General features: G+C 44.3%; 1 protein-coding gene across 1 annotated transcript in view; it reads right to left on the minus strand.

The window, feature by feature from the left end:
- Positions 1–1,529: 1,529 nt before the first annotated feature.
- LOC140730784 (dynein light chain Tctex-type 1-like) overlaps positions 1,530–18,279 on the minus strand; it is a 50,642-nt gene continuing 33,892 nt past the window's right edge. The window contains exon 8 of the mRNA XM_073051676.1: positions 1,530–1,847. The gene's annotated coding sequence lies outside the window, so the exon portion shown is untranslated. The remainder of the gene's footprint in view (positions 1,848–18,279) is intronic.

Genomic DNA, 18,279 nt, shown 5'->3' on the forward strand with positions numbered 1-18,279 from the left:
TCACAACACATCAATAGCAGATGCTATTTTATCGGCCTTTCACTCAGTTCCAGAACACCTGGACAATGAAGATTGCATCAGGATGCTCTTCATTGACTACAGCTCAGTATCCCCTTGAAACCCATCACTAAGCTCCTCAATACTTCCTTGTGGATCCTTGATTTCCTCACTTGCAGAACCCAGTCAATGTGGTTTGGCAACGTCTCCTCCACAATCACCATCAGTACAGATGTGCCTCAAGGTTGTGTGCTTAGCCCACTGCTCTACTCACTTTATTCCTATGAATGTTGGATTGAAGTTTGCTAATCACAGCACTGTTGTTGGTCAAATCAAGTGTCATTGAAAATCTGGATGAATGGTGCCACAACAACACCTCTCAGTCAACGCCAGCAAAACCAAGAACTGATTATTGACAACAGGAGAAAGAAACCAGAAGTCCATGAGTCAGTGCTCATTTGGGGATTGGAGGTGGAGACGTTCAGTAACTTTAAATTTCTTGGTGTTGTCATTATCAGAGGATCTGTCCTGAGACCCATACTTCAGCAACATCACAAAGAAAGCTCAATAGTAAATCTTCTTTTACAGAAATTTGCAAAACTTCAGTATGTCACTTAAAAATTTGACAAACTTCTATGGATGCACAGTGGGAAGTATCCTAACAGGTTGCATTACACCCTGGTATGTGAACAGCAATGTCTAGCAATGGAAAAGTCTACGTTAAGTAATGGACATAGCTCATTGCATCACAGACAAAGCCTTCCCTACTGGTGCCATCCAGCACCATCAAAGGCTCCCACCATCCAGGTCATGCTCTCATCTTACTGCTACCATGGGAAGGAGGTACAGGACCCTTAGGTTCCACATCACCAGGTTAATAACAGCCTATTTACTCCACAACCACCAAGCTCCTGAACCGGTGTGGATAACTTCACTCACCTGAACACTGAAATGATTCCACAACCAATGGAATTACTTTCAAGGTCTCTACATCCAATGTTCTTAGCATTATTTATTTTTTTACCCATCGGTTGTCAGTCTTTGTGTGTATTTTATCATCGTTTGTATCATATATATTTGTTCTATTATGAATAGTCACAAGAAAATCGATCTCAGGGCAGTATATGGTGACACATACATAATAAATTTAGTTCGAATTTTTAACTTTCCTGTTGGGTAACTGAAGCCAAAGGGGATACAGGACCAAGAAAAGACTCCAAGTTTGCTTCGTTGGCCCTTCTGGTGACTAGAATCATTTGTGCAGAAGTCCATGATGAGAAACATGGATGTCCCTATAGTGGAAATGGCATTGTTGATCCCCAGCACTGGTATATCCTATTTAACCAGACATTGCCAATCTCCTCATATGTACTGACCTAGAACTCCACGTATCCTTTCTCCTTTCCTCAGCTACACAAAACAGAAGTTTCTTGTGAAGTAATGACAAAAAAAGAACTTAGGAACCCAGACCTCCAAGCAGTCAAGGGAAGGATTGCTGAACACCTTATATGATAGAAACAAGGATTAAATTAAACTCTCCATATTTATTTTAAAGTAACAACTTTACATGAAACTGGTGTTAACTGTTCCTTAATGTGCAACATAAAATTAAAACGATGACAGATAAAAATGTAACTTCGTAACAAAGCAATACTTGAAGGTAAGATGTAGTGAACGGAGGGTGTCCAATAGTAACTGTTACACCCTTTCATTAGTATTACACTCATTTCTGCTTCACAGGCAGGGTCTTCATTGTGGTGTCTGGCAGTCATCGAGATTTCAGATGCCCAGCCCGAACACAGTGACAATACAATACATAGTATTATTCTCCCATCTCACAGTGCAGCTCGCTGAAAACAGTTCAAAGGTGCATGGTTAGGAATCGTTTCAACATTACCACATGCTTGGGCAAACTACTTGACAGAGTGCATATTATTTTTATTTATATATTGTTTAAGTATTCCACGTCGCAGTCTCATGAATCAGCATTTGGACATTCTGATAGCAATTAATCCCACAGTTCATCCACATGTTCTACTTCTGAAAGCAAGTAGTGTCAGCTCTACTTCCCCAGCCCACCAGCATGTGACAAGTTCTGTTGGAAGTATGAGGGTTGTTTTGTCTGGAATGTCAGAAGCTGGAAAGAAGTTTATAAAGTTATCAGAGGCATAGATAGGGCAGACAGTGACTCCCCACACACCACCCCCAGGTGGAAATGTCAAAAGCTAGAGGGCATAGGTTTAAAGTGATTTTCAAGTGACATTTTATTTACAGAGAATGCTTTGTGCCAGGGGAGGTGGTGGAAGCAGATACAATAAAAATGTTTAAAAGGCAGTTAGACAGACATTAACAAACAGGGAATGGAAGGGTATAGACCAGGGGCAGCTAGAAAGGTTTACTGCTGATCGGCATCATGATCTGTGCAGATATGTTGGGGCAAAGGGCCTGTTCCTGTACTGACGTTCTGAATTGCTTTGCTTTTGGTTGGATAGTTATTTGTTTGAACACATTTGTTTCTGACTGTATGAACTTATTCTATTTGTCACTATTCTATAGCATTAGATGATACAGATGGCTTGTTGGCTATCAATACAAATTGCATCCAGTATTTATTCTTGATTGCTACTATTAGCTCTTCAAAGAATCCAATGAGAGTATTAAAGCAAGGCTTTCACTTTTAAATTCTAGTTGACTATTCAGCTGTATTTTAGATGCTTATAAATTTTTGACAATTGGTACTTTTTTTTTGCAACTTGAGATTCAGCACAGTAAACAGGCACATCTGGCTCAACGACCCACGCCACCCAATTACACACATATGATCAATTAACCGACTAACCCATACGTCAAATATGGTGGCAGGTTAGAATTGAAAATACACGTGGACTAAGATGTTAACTGTCCTGTGCTATCATCAGTGGGATCATCAGTTGATCTGCCACCTGTCCTCAGGAGTTTCAGCCTGCTTATGATCAAGACTCCCTCGAGATGGTGGGCCAGCAGTGCTAAAGCACCACCTCCCACTGATGAGCTTAACAACTTGGCATCGGCCTCTATCAGAGTTGTTGGTCACTTCCATCCAACAGATAGTCTACTCTTCAGGTGTCTACGCAGCTACTGAAGGGTTTACAAAAGATGGATACACTGTCCGACTATCTGTCCCCTGGACGTACTTAGTCCACACCCATGATGATCCTGCCTCTGCTGCCTCAGCTACAGCCCTGCTGGTTGACTTGATCTCTCTTCTAGTAAAGCCAAGGTCACGCAGCCACTTCTGAATATAGTATTAATGGTAAGACTCTTGGTAGTGTGGAGAATCAGAGGGATCTGGGGTCCGAGTCCACAGGATGCTCAAAGCAGCTGTGCAGGTTGACTCTGCGGTTAAGAAGGTAAACGGTGTATTGGCCTTCATCAATCATGGAATTGAATTTAGGAGCCGAGAGGTAATGTTGCAGCTATATAGGACCCTGGTCAGACCCCACTTGGAGTACTCTGCTCAGTTCTGGTCACCTCACTACAGGAAGGATGTGGAAGCCATAGAAAGAGTGCAGAGGAGATTTACAAGGATGTTACCTGGATTGGAGTGCATGCTTTATGAGAATAGGTTGAGTGAACTCGGCCTTTTCTCCTTGGAGAGACGGAGGATGAGAGGTGACCTGATAGAGGTGTATAAGATGATGAGAGGCATTGATCATGTGGATAGTCAGAGGCTGTTTCCCAGGGCTGAAATGGCTGCCACAAGAGGGCACAGGTTTAAGGTGCTTGGAAGTAGGTACAGAGGAGATGTCAGAGGTAAGTTTTTTTACTCAGAGTGGGGAGTGCATGGAATGAGCTGCTGGCAACAGTGGTGGAGGCAGATACGATTGGGTCTTTTAAGAGACTTTCGGATAGGTACGTGGAGCTTAGACAAATAGAGGACTATGGATAACCTCAGTAATTTCTAAGGACATGGTCAGCACAGCTTTGTGGGCTGAAAGGCCTGTATTGTGCTGTAGGTTTTCTATGTTCTATGTTCTATGTTTTCTACGTCTTTGGAACATGGAAGGAAACAGGAGCACCTGGCGGAAACTCCCACAGGGAGAACGTTCAAACTCCTTACAGGCAGTTGGGGATTTGAACCCGGGTGGCTGGCATTGTAATAGTGTTACACTAATCACCACGCTACCATGCCTCCACTTTTGTATTTGCAGACGACAAAGGCTTGACTGCATCACTTACAGAACTTCATACCCAGTTCCCTGGGCTGAATTTACTTTGCTTTTTAGAAAAGAACAAAGTATGAGGAGGTTCACAATCCTGTCCTTCATACACAGATTAATGCTGAGATTATTCAAAGTTACACACAAAGAATCCTTTCCCGACAAGTCAGAGTCATTCAGACAGCTGAACTGAAATGCGATTGTTACAACAAACTTACCGTCAGTATTAGCGTCCCAGTAGCAAGAATGAGCTGCGCTCAGACCAGCTCCATTCTTCTGCATTATCACAGTGGTCACTGCAGTCAAATACAGTTCACTGGTCAGTATCCCAATGGTCAGGTACTTTTACACAAGTTTGACAGGGTATTATAGTGGTTAGCACAATGCTTCACAGTAACAGTGACCTGGGTTCACTTACCACTGCCGTTTGTAAGGATTTTCTACTTTCTCCCCATGACCGTGCGGGTTTCCTCTGGGTGCTCTGGTTTCCTCCTTCAGTCCAAAGACGTACCAGTTGGTATGTGCTGAGGTTAGGTGAGAGTTACATGGGGATTGTTAGGCAGTGCAGCTTGAAGGGCTGGAAGAGCCTATACTGGGCTATATCTTCTTTTATTAAGTGCAATTGTGAACAATAGCCAGATCAGAAATGCTGATCAAGTCAACTAGTTCCCAAAGACCAATCAGACGGTTCACTGCTGCTCAGCGATAGAAGAAGAAAAATCATATGTACAATTAAGAAACATTAAAAAATAGTAGAAATACTGGAGTCATGATGATCATGGTGAAGTCTGCTGGAGAGAGACATTTATACACATGCTGTCCTCCATAATTCAGAGAGATTGAAGGATAAGGTTACAGGGTGACAAAACGTGACAGGAGCAATTGGAACTAAAAACTAATCCCTACCGGGAGAAAACAGCACCTGATCTCATATCTTCCCATATCTATTGGCACAATGTGAACATTTTGTGTGGGCAAAACACGCTGTGTACGAAGAGTGTTAAAAACCGGATAGTGGATATTCCAGCTAATGAATTAACACATCTAGGGGTATAATAGGAATTTGTCAGTCTAGACTTCAAATGTGCATATTTACATTGTAAACATTCATGCAGTAATTTCCTGTGAATAATCCGTGTAGGATTTGACAATCTTCAACAAGAGTGAGAGCTAATACAGATGTTCTGCCACTGGAGTATTCTATTAATGGCGACTGCTGGCTCGTATTGATCTTTCACATGAACAAAAATACATGCCCACCCTGGCAATGGAGTTATTACTGAACCTCTGCCTCCCAAACTCCTAGTAACACTAACTCCTGGAATAGTCAAAAAGAAAATGCCTTTTCCTCCCCCCCCCCAAAAGAAAAATACAGTTGTTTAAGATAACTATTCTTCAGGAGCCCCCAGCCACCATGATGTATAACCTTCAAATGGGTTATAGGAGCAGTCAGCTCCATGCAACAAAGCGTCAGGAGGGGCCGGATGGACCCAAACGCAGGACGCAGGCACTGAAGTACTAGGGGGGAGGACAGGAAGGGGATGCCATGGCACTTAAGGGTAGCTGGGGTTCAGGCAGATAGAGTTCAGGCAGGCGGAGCGGAGCGGCTCCCTAAGTCCAGGTGCAGGCAGGTCCTCGAGGTTCAGGCAGGCAGGTAGACAGGTCCCCGTGGCGATAGGCTAGCGGAGAGCCCTCCCTGGGTATCCGCATGTATCCCGGGTAGGGATGCCTCCCAGGCGGAAACACTGGAGGCCTGGGCACGATGCGGACCCCTAGGCGGGTGCGGGCACTATCCCAGAGTTCGGGCGGAAGAGAAGGAGGGGGCAGAACCCCCGCCGGGCCAAGGCAGGTCGGCAAGACATGCCCGATAGGGGCAAGGGGTAGGAACGGACATAGGTCCAGGTCAACCAACACAACAGCCCTGACAACGGGAAATTCGGAAACGGCCGGCAGACAGCGCGACCGCGCGAAAAACAAAGCCGAGCGGAGAAGCGGGACCAGCGCATGGGAAGAAAGGTGGGGGAGCGGACCAACCTGACAGTACTGGTACGGGCAGAGAAGCATGATGAGGAGTGGATCTGAGCCCGGGCAGGATAACAGAATGCAGAGAAGCGTTCGGAACCGGCGGGGAAACAGAACAAAACGACCACCCGTCTGGTCCCAGTCCCAAGGCCCCTTATAAACACCTGTAGCTCAATGAGTTACAGGTGTGTCTCCTTGAGCCAGGAGGGTCCTAACTAGATCACGGGTGACGGGAGGGACAACTGCAGGACCCGGAATCCGGAGCCCCCGGACCGGATCAAAACCCGGAACGCGGTTCCGGATCGGACCCTGACACAAAGTCCGATTTCACTTTCTCCTGTCCCAGAAATGTATCTGCTCTCAAGTGGGTAACAGCTTATTTACTACACACTACTTAACTCTTTTTTTCTTGCCAGTAGTTGTACTTTACATTTTGCTCCAAAGATTGGTTTCTCAACAAAACTGATAATGTACACCACAATAAACTTTAAGCTTATTTGTGTCCTTTACTCCCCTCTGTCGCAGTTGACGTTAGCTAGACCACGTCTAGAGTTTCGAATGTAGTCAGGAATTACATGCAGAATTAAAAGGGCTAGAACCTAACTGACTTATTGGCAGCTTGACAAGTTGTGCTGTGAGAATAATGTATGAACAAAAAAGTGTTTGTTCCATGAGAGGCTTCTCTGTCTACCCCTATCTGTATGTGATAACAATGTATATCGGCAGCTCCAAACAGTATTCTGGGCTCACTTGGCTGCTGATTTTCCCAAGCTCGGTGAGCAGAGACTCTGTTGTTGTCAACTGAGAATGAAAGCTTGCTAATAAACAGTATGTACTTTTAAGTAAACTGTGTTTGACAGTTATTCCCTGTGTCTGAACCGAAAGGCCTCTGGTAGAGAGGCAGATCGACATTTTAGCGCAGCGAGCAATATGTGGTAGACCCCTCGCCAAAATTGACTAAGTGGGGTGAATCAGACGAACCGGCCCACAAGGTGACCTTTAACCTTGGTTCCTGTCTGCGCTCTGACGACTCTGCTTGTTCCCTCATTTTGGCGGGGAAAATCTACTGACGGGACCCAGAATAGAAAATCAAGACCCAGGAATAGTTCGAGTCCCCAGGAATAACTGAAAAGTTCGAGTCTTCTCGTAAGTCAGGACGCGTGGTCAAGTCCCTTGGAATACGATGGGTGCACACTTAGACAAAGGGGTGGGGGGGGGGATAGAGTACGTTACAAAAAAAATAGACAAATATCAGACAATGAAATGAAACTGAGACAAATGTCATTCCAATTGTCTAAACATTTGGAAAAAGACAATTTGCCTGCAGGAGGTACATTTGATTTAACAGGGAAGGCATGGAAAGAGTATGGTCACGTTATTAGCCTATGGCGACACCAGGCAGAATTGAAAGACAACGTAAAGTGTTAGGCCAATAACGCTAAGCGAAGAGAGATAGACGTACGTGATAAAAGAGGCAATCCTAGGAGTTGGCAAGGTTTGAGAGCGATTTGTGAAAAATGGGATAAGGAACAGAACCAGACAAAGGGGTAGGGAAAGAAATTGTATCAGAGACAAAACATACTGACCATGAAAGAACGAATAAAGGGAAAAGGGAAACGGAAAATAAAATTAATTCTGGGGTACCCCGCCTCCATCCAGACATACGGACTGATGATGGTTGGGAATGGGTAAGGCGACCTAATAATCCCGCCATACCACCCACATCTGCACTGGCGCCTGTTTTACCACGGTCAGCTTCCCCACCCCCGTATGGTTCTCGTCCTGGTGCCTCAGTCGCCAACTCGACAGTCATTGCATCGCCACCGACCGATGCAGTTCCTCCGGAACGGTTGGGAAGCCCTCAAGCGCAGTCAGATTGGACCTCTGCCGGACTGGACCCTGAACAAGGGCCATTGGTTTTACCGCGACCGATACAGACTCAGTATCTATTAGCCATGAGGACCGTTCCTAACCCACAAGCCGGGGTGGTGGGACAAGCACCTACACTGCAAATCCGTAAGCCCTGGACCCCTTCCGAACTCTGTGGTATACTGAATGCCGCCCCTGACAAAAAGGTCGAACCCCAAGGGTTCTGTAATTATTTAAGAACTGTCCTGAATATTTATTCCGCCAACTCCCGAGATTTGTTCCCTCTGGCTATGGCCGCCCTTACTCCTACTGATCAGACACGATTCACCACTCAGCTCGGACATGGCAATTACAACCAGCTAATCGCGACCTGGCAAACCAAACTGCGGATGGTTGAAAATATATTGGACCCCTGTCTCACATTCTGGCCCCCTCCATAGATGCAACTAAGGTCTTAGAGTGTAAACCCAGGAAAGGTGAGACCCCTGATGATTTCCTAGAACGCTTTAGTGCCGTTTATTGTGCACGATCGTGAGATCCGCTTTACGCAGTAGGCAACCAGTCCCCACAGTACTGTGCTCTCCTCCTCCAAGCCCCGCCCGGCAAGGTGGCCGACAGGGTTAAAGTCAATATGAACGGGTCAGAATCCACTCATGCTTCCCAAAACCATTTAACATTAGTTAGTAGTTTACAAAGACAAAGTATTTCTAGGAAGGTTGTAAATCAGATAAAGACGTTCATTATTTTTCACTGTAGTTGTATTAACAATCTGTGGCCTTGTCAGAAAGAAGTGTCCAGTTCAGTCTTTGAAAGCAAACCACAGAGGCACAGAAGTTCGTTTAAAGTTTCAGTGGGTGGCTAGAGCAACCTTCCATATTTTAATATTTGTTTTCTTGCCGTATGAAGAAACGTTAATTTTTGATGTTGTCCAATTCTGAACAATATAAGGACATATAGTTTTTTAATCAGTGTCAGAAAAAAAGATTTATTTGTTTTTAAAAGGTTTTGCGATGAAGTGTGGCACTAATGTAGTACAGATCTTAATAGACCAGAAGGTACCAGATTCAGCCCTCGACCTGTGCTAATTAACGCCCATTGTTAATTCACTACGCCGAATCAGATGCGTAAATTCCTGGGCATTGTCAACTTCCGCCACACTAGATATCTCTCCTACAGAACCCCCTTCTTCATTTAATGGCCACCTGGGCGTCTGGATTCACCGTCTCATGATTGCGCAACAGTAAACCACCACTTGACAGAAGTCCGATCTGACATGACTAACCAGGACTATGGTGATGGAAGCTCCTTCATAGACAACCAAGGCCAGGGCCGTGCAGACTAGATAGATAGATAGATAGATAGATAGATAGATAGATAGATAGATAGATAGATAGATAGATAGATACTTTATTCATCCCCATGGGGAAATTCAACATTTTTTCCAATGTCCCATACACTTGTTGTAGCAAAAACTCATTACATACAATACTTAACTCAGTAATAATATGATATGCATCTAAATCACTAACTCAAAAAGCATTAATAATAGCTTTTAAAAAAAAGTTCTTAAGTCCTGGCAGTTGAATTGTAAAGCCTAATGGCATTGGGGAGTATTGACCTCTTCATCCTGTCTGAGGAGCATTGCATCGACAGTAACCTGTCGCTGAAACTACTTCTCTGTCTCTGGATGGTGCTATGTAGAGGATGTTCAGGGTTTTCCATAATTGACCGTAGCCTACTCAGCGCCCTTCGCTCAGCTACCGATGTTAAACTCTCCAGTACTTTGCCCACGACAGAGCCCGCCTTCCTTTATCAGCTTATTAAGACGTGAGGCGTCCTTCTTCTTAATGCTTCCTCCCCAACACGCCACCACAAAGAAGAGGGCGCTCTCAACAACTGACCTATAGAACATCTTCAGCATCTCACTGCAGACATTGAATGACGCCAACCTTCTAAGGAAGTACAGTCGACTCTGTGCCTTCCTGCACAAGGCATCTGTGTTGGCAGTCCAGTCTAGCTTCTCGTCTAACTGTACTCCCAGATACTTGTAGGTCTTAACCTGCTCCACACATTCTCCCGTGGAGTCCGCTTCCTTTCTTTCTCCTCACTCGGCGTAGCGAGCTGAACTCTTTGCACTCACTACAGCATGCATCCTAGCCACTGGGAGATCGGCCAATACTTTTACAGGCTCTCGATATGCCTTTGAGGTCGCTCATGTCGGCCAACTTTGGAAAGCTAGGGGTTATGTCACCTCCTCTGGTATGCCCATCACTAACAACATTTTACATCGACAATCTTTTCTCCGCCATCTGTCTTCCTTCACAATTGGCCATAATTAAATGCTCTGCACACACTAAAGGTACTACAGTACTGAGATTGACCGTGATAACAACAGAGCTGCCCTTACCGGAGCAGATTGTTCCCCAAATGACAAATCGCCCGGGGGAAAGCTGAACCCCCCGTTTCCGAATCAAAGGATATGCCTGGAATTGAGGATGTCCGTCTTTTACAGAGGGACGCTTTTGAAAAAGAGAAAGCCACCCGGGAATCGGCTGAATGTTTTTACTCACTGACCGAGGACCTGTGGCTTACTCCTGCCCGTCAGGTCTGTGTACCTGAAACTAGACTGGGCTATATTGTAGATTTTGTACACACCGATACTCACCTTGGCAAGGAGGGAATGGTAAGGCAATGTTTAGAATCATGGTGGAGCCCGGACCTGGAGAAAGTAGCAGAGAATGTTTATTTTCTTCTTCTGCTTGGTACTCAAGCACTGCGGGACGGCAGTTATAACGCGCAGTCGGTGTGAACGGTCTGAGAGTTAAATTGTAAAGTGCGCTTTTTTGACTAGATCCCCTAAATTGATTTGATTGAGTCTATCTTTAAAAATAATAATGTCAGAAATACTGCGCAGGTCTGGCGGCAGAAGATTCCACTCTCTTGTTGATCTTGGGTAAAAGGAAGTACTGGTAGCATATCTAGTTGAATGAAGGGTTTTCCAGTACTGTATGTAAGGTCCAGTTTGCTGTCGAGTTGAACTGACCCTGTGACGAATTCGGATGTTTGATGATGCTGTGAACTTCTTTGAAAATGGAGATTAACCGTCGGTTTTCAAATAGTTCCCATTGAAGGTTAGAGAGCATGTTGGTGACACTGGATTTTCTGCTGTAGTCGTTTAGCACAAAGCCAGCGAGCACGGCGTTGGATTTTTTCGATGGACTCCTTATTGTTAGCTTGATGGGGATCCCATATGGCTGCGCAATACTCAAGCTTTGGACGGACGAGTGTCTTGTATGCCATGACCTTGACGGATTTTCTACGAGTGGAGGTTTCTTCGCAGGATACCCAGCATTTTGTTTGCTTTGGCTGTAATCTGATTGATGTGGCAATGCCCAGTTAAGATCCTTGCTAATTTCAACACCAAGATATGGGCGGTGGGTGACTGGTTCAAGAATCTTTCCTTTCATTTTGTATGTCGTGTTGATTGGTTGAACTTTGTGACTGACATGCATAGCATAACATTTAGATGAGTTAAAGGACATTTGCCATTGAGACTCCCATTGACATAATGAATCGATATCGTTTTGCAGCAGCTGAGCATCTTGGTCATTTTTTATCTCATGGTAGATTATGCAGTTATCTGCAAAGAGTCTGACCTTGGGCTTGACTATATTTGGCAAGTCGTTGATGTAAATCAGAAAAAGTAAGACGAGGTCTGATATGCCAAGAACATAATCCAGGAAAAGGCACTCCATACCCAAAGGGATATACCCAGTTGCCATGATACCCATTCTGCCAACTACAACTCAATTTCATCCAATTACCGCATGTGCACTGTTACAAGTATTGTCTTGTAATTCTTGATGTTATTAGTAGCATTGAAGCATATTGCACCACAGATAACAAAGCCGATACCATGGTGTGTATTTTGTTGAAAGAAATCATTCCCAGATTCAGGGTACTGGAGCAAGTTGTATCTGACAATGGCCCTCATTTTGTGTGCGAGATTAATAACCAACTATGCCAGCTCTGGGGATTAAACAGACAGTCCATTGCCCCCACAGACCGCAGGCCACCAGTTGAGAGGGCTAATGGGACACTGAGAAACAAATTGGCTAAATTAGGACCAGTCAAAATTGGCTCAAAATGCTACCGATAGTCTTGTTCCAGATGAGAACTCATTATCAGACCAAACGTCTGTCGGCAACCAAATTAGTATATGGCAGACCATTAAGAAGGTTGCCTTGCCGACCCCAAAATTATCTGAGATGGTCCTGAATCAAATGTCGAATGAAATTATAAGGTATATCCTGGCACTAACCAAATCTCTCCAGGTCTTGCATTCGCAGGTGAAGGAGGCCTGTTGGGAAGGAGAGGAACTGGAAAATGAACATAGAGTTCACCAAGGCAACTATGTTCTCGTAAAGAACCATCTCAGAAAGAAGCTGGAGCCTCACTGGAAAGGACTCAACCAAGTGTTACTGACCACTCCAATGGCACCCAAACTACAAGGACTTCCGAAATGGACATATCTAGGACACATCAAATATGGCATTCATGACTAAGCTATTAATGGTTATCTTAAGCACTTGTATTGTAGTAACCAAGCCAAACACCTTCCTGTCGCTTTGCTATAGTTATGCTGGGAAAACTAACTCATCTGCCTGCTGGGTGTGTGCAGCGATTCCTCACCATGGGAAGACAGATGGTTGGTACACTTATCTCCCAAAAAAAGACATCATGGCCCTCCACCATTGTCAGATCTGACCAACCAGTGAATACTATCTGCTACTATAATTCCAAAGGTAAGGGGACTTACTTTCTGGGCAATAGCACTTGTGCCATTTCTACAACGGCCGAACCACCTGAATGGAACTCAGTGGGTTTGCGGGGAAAGGGCCTACTCATGGCTCCCAGGAGAGACAGCTAGCCGATGGGACACCCAACAAGAGGGCAGAAATTGGATGGGAAGCTGCTTCCTGGCTTACCTTATACCCCACATGCGAATGCTGAAATCCCAGGACCAGCACCCTTCCCTCCTATGGCAAAAGCAAGGAATCTCACAACTGGAGTGCTTCTAGATGATAGCTTTCCCCTTCTATGGGGCAGCCTGCAATTCAAGGGAAATCATCAACCTGGCCGCAGTTTTGGAGGAGATGGCTGATAGTACCACTAAGGCCATGGATGGCATCCAGGATCAGGTGAGGACCATCACCATTGAAATGATGGCTCTACGACAGATGGTTTTATAGAACCAAATGGCCTTCGATTTTGTTCTGGCTGAAAAAGGAGGTGCATGTGCGGTTACAGGGCAAGAGTGCTGCACCTACATCCCAGATGAATCAGAGAACAATACCTATTTCTCCGTTCACATTCAAAAGGAGTAAATAAAATCCAGAAAATCAGGGCCTACCTACATGGCTTTAGCTCAAAAGCAGGACTGTGGCCTTTCAGTGTTATTTTCGCAGGATGAAGTGGCATACTGCTACATTATACTATCATCATCACAGGAGTACTCATTGCATGTTTCCAGTGTTTATAGCCCCTTGTCAGCTGGTGCTTTTGCTCTACACCCACAGGGATATTTCTGCAAAGAGCCCCTCTAGAGGAAAGGGGACCTCAGAAAGATCAAGGTGAAAATGGGAGGACGGATACTACGATGACGCTGAAAGCCCTTCAGCTTATCCCAAGGGTTACTGTCACCCTTTTTACACGAACATGAAAATTAAGATGTACAACCCCCAACATTGATAATTCTAGTTGTCATGGAATGACAAAAAGGAGAGAATGAGGAATTACATGCAGAATTAAAAGGGCTAAAACCTAACTGACTCATTGGCAGCTTGACAAGTCATGCTGTGGCGATAATGTATGAACAAAGAAGTGTTTGTTCCATGAGAAACTTTTATGTCTACCCCTATCTGTATTTGCTAACAATGTATATCAGCAGCTCCAAACAGTATTCTGGGCTCACTTGGCAGCAGATTTTCCCAAGCTCGGTGAGCAGAAACTCTGGGTTGCCAACTGAGAATGCAAGCTTGCTAATAAACAGTATGTACTTTTAAGTAAACTCTGTTTGACAGTTATTCCCCGTGTCTGAACATTAAGGCCTCTGGTATAGAGGCAGATGGTCAGTAGTATTACATTCCTTACTTAAGGTTTTTGATGGAGAAATCAGAGGATGGTTCCTCATGTGGGAAAATCTAGAAATGGAGGTCACTGTTGAAAGATAGGGTGTTCTGTATTAATAAGAGTTGAGGCAATATTTCTTCTGGGATGACTCTTCGAATAAACAGGAGGTAGGCAGGCTCTGGATTAGGTGATATCATAGAAAATGAGGAGGTGTTGGCAGACATGAATTACATAAAGGTAGATAAATCTCCATAGTCTGACCAAGTACATTGGGTGAACCAAGGAAAGAAATTGCTGGGGCTCACAGATCTCCCTCCTGGTAGTTAATTGTGTGATCATGACCAGTGCTTGAACACCACCTTCCTCACCACCATTAAAGGGCCCAAACAGTCCTTCCAGGTGAGGAGACACTTCACCCATGTATTTGTATCTGGTGCTTCTGGTGGAGCCCCTGCTACATCGGTGAGACCCAACACAGACTGGAGGAATACTGTGTGGAACACCTTCACTCTGTCTGCCACAAAAGGCAGGATCACTCTTCCATTTCAATTCAACTTCCCATTCCCATTCTGACATATCTGTCCACGGCTTTCTCTATCACCATGATGAGTCCAAATTCAGGTTGTAGGAGAAACACCTTATATTCTATCTGGGTAGCTTCCAATCTGATGACAAGAACATCAATTTCTGTAACTTCCAGTAATTTCTCCATGCTCCCTCCTCTTTTATTCTATTCCCCATTTAGGTTATCCTCTCACTTCTTCTCTTCTCCTCACTTGCCTGCCCAGCATCTCTCTCTGGTGCCCTCTTTCCCTTTCTTCCATGACCCATTGTCCTCTTCTATTAGGTTCCTTCTTTAGTCCTTTACCTCTTCCACTTATCATCTCCACCCCTCCCACCCACTCTCTCACCTTCCCCCTCATCCGGTTTCACTTATCACCTGCTAGCTTGTACTTCTTCCAATTCCCCACCATTTTCTTCTGACCTGCCTTCATTTTCCAGTCCCGATGAAGGGTCTCGGCCTAAAATGCTGATTATTTACTGCCCTTCACAGATGCCCCTGACTTGCTGAGTTTCTCCAGCACCTTTTCAGTGTGTTGCTGAAGCTTTCCAGCATCTGCCGAATCTCTTGTACTTATGATTTGTGCCTGGGAGATCATGTCTCATGAATTTATGGAGTTATTCGAAGAGGTGAGGAAAAATTGTCTACATGGACTTCAACAACGCTTTTACCAGAGATTTGCATTGTAGACATGTCCAAAAGGTGAGATCACATGTGATCCAGGTCAGCCAGCCAATTGGAAACAAAATTGGCTTTGAAGGAGTCAGAAAGTGGTAGAAGAGACTTGCTTTTCAGATTGGAGGCAAATAACTAGTTGTGTACCACAGGCATCCATGCTAGATAATGATGATTTGGAGAGGAATGTGGTTGGTTAGTAATTTGTGTATGGCACCTGTGACGAGATCCTAAGGTTTATTCATTATGTACTGTGCCTTTAAAAAGAGAGAGAGAGGGTGTGTAAACTGATCCAGAGGTAGCACCGAGCAGCTTGTGAGTCGCCATGGTAATGGAAGGGCGGAGCTATATGATGGACAGCTGGTGTTCAGGATGTTTGGGATATATACAAAGTCAGCTGGCTTTTCAGACAGACACGGAAGAAATAGACACTGGATGAGCTTTGAGTGCCCACAGAAGGGTGGGTTTTGCTCGCAGTGTGGAAAAAGGGTGACTGGTGGAAGACTATCAGTGTGTTTAACCTTTGCCTAGATTGATAGCTTTACCGCGTGGTCACAGTTGGTGACATTAACAGGACTTCGGAGGACAACGTAGGAGAATCAATGGCATCAGCTTTCTTGGAAAACAAATCACCTCTCCTTCTCTCCTCATTTCACTCAATACCACGAACTGAACTGACTTCGTTCCTATACCATCATAAGACCGTATCATTTACCACCTAAGCTTGAAGAAGTTTGGGGTTTTATATTTACACACTTATATATGCATAAACCCTGCTAAACTGTTTGATTTATCTGGTTTTTATTACTATATTATGTAGATACTAATAAATAGTGTTTTGTTTGTAGCAAAACCAGACTCCAGGTGAAGCAGACTTGATGGGCCAAATGGCCTAATTCTGCTCCTATGTCTTATGGTCTTATACAACAGCATGCTTCTCCTCATTGGACAGGCACTGAGAACAAGAACTGGGACACCCTGTTACAACAGTATAGGGCACCGGTAGACTACACAATGGAATACTATGTACAGTTCTGGCCATCATACTATAGGAAGCACGTGATTGAGTTAGAAAGGGTGCAGAAAAGATTCACAAGGATGTTACTGGGACTGGAAAACTTGAATAATATGGAGAGGCTGTGATAATTTTCCTTGGATCGAAGGAGAAAGGACAAATTTTTCCCGAGAAGATGGTGAGTCCATGAAATGAGCTGTTGGAAGAATTTGTAGAGTGGATACAATTTAGGTAAGAGGTGGATGGGAAGGTTTAAGGGGTTATCGGCCAAATGCAGTCTGCACAGGATGACATTCTACAGGGCTACAGTGTGTCACATAATTCATGTTTTCTCTTGCTCGACAATCTTTTGCAAAACTTACAAATGTACTTGAAGGGTTTGCCCAGTCTGGTGAGTTGACGTAGACTGAGTTCCATCACACTGTTTGTCCAGTGGTTTACTCTGCTTGCCTGATACCCATTTTCACCAATTACAGTCTCTATTGACTAGAAGAAGTAGTGTATAGTGTTTAGTAATTTCAACAGCTGATTACCTCCAGTCAATTTCAATGCACCCGAATCACCTTTAATGCCTTACCTCTGTAATGATACCTGCTACTTCATCAACAATAAATGCAGTCTGCAAAAGGAAAAGCATTTATGGGTATCTTTGAAAACTTTTCCATGTGGATTTGCACTCACATGCATCCACACTTTAAAATTTGTGAGGATGCCTGGAAGCAGACTGCAAACCTTTAATCATTTAAACATTATGTGGAAACTCAAAATGGTCCACAACCTGTACTTATGAAGAATGCAGACGAACCAAGCAGATCAGGCAGCGTCTAAGGAAATGAATATGGAAAGTGGACGTTTCAAGCCAAGACTCTTTTTCAGGACTGGAAAAGAAGAAATGCCAGAATAATGGTGGGGGGGGGGGGGGGGGGAAGAGGAATAACTGGAGGATGAGAGGTGAATCCAAGTGGGTCTGAAAGGTAAAAGTCAGGGGAGGAAGAAATCTGATAGGAGAGAAGAGTGGATGGTAGGAGAAAGGGAAGGAGGGGAGGTGATAGGTAGGTGAGAAGAGGTACGAGAGAGGGAACTTATTTACTGGAAGGATAAATCAATGTTCGTGGCATCAGGTTGAAGTCCATAGACTGACATGAATGGGAAAGGGAATTGAAATACAATGCTGTAAAGTGTATGAAATAAATTTTGGAAAGTGTATGGTCATGCACTTTGGTGGCAGAAATAAACGGGCAGATTATTATTTAGATGGGGAGAGAATTCAAAATGCAGAGATGCAAAGGGACTTGGGAGTTCTTGTGCAGGATACCCTAAAGGTTAACCTCCAGGTTGAGTTGGTGGTGAAGAAGGTGAATTCAATGTTGGCATTCATTTCTAGAGTTATAGAATATAAGCACAAGGATGTGATGTTGAGGCTCTATAAGGCACTCGTGAGACTACAATTGGGAGTATTGTGTGCACTTTTCAGCTCCTTATTTTAGAAAGGATATTCTGACATTGGAGAGGGTTCAGAGAAGATTCACGAGAATGATTACAGGAATAAAAATATTACCGTACGAGGAACGACTGGCAGCTCTTGGGCTGTATTCCCTGGAGTTCAAGAGAATGGGGGGGGGGGGGGGGATCTCATAGAAACATTCCGACGGTTAAAAGGCCTGAACAGGTTAGATATGGCAAAGTTATTTCCCATGGTTGGGGAGTCTAGGACCAGAAGGCACGACTTCAGGATTGAAGGACGTCCATTTAGAACAGAGAACTACTTTCGTCAGAGGGTGGTAAATCTGTGGAAATTGTTACCAAGT

Source organism: Hemitrygon akajei, chromosome 7 (genome assembly GCF_048418815.1).
Source record: "Hemitrygon akajei chromosome 7, sHemAka1.3, whole genome shotgun sequence".
NCBI lineage: Eukaryota > Metazoa > Chordata > Chondrichthyes > Myliobatiformes > Dasyatidae > Hemitrygon > Hemitrygon akajei.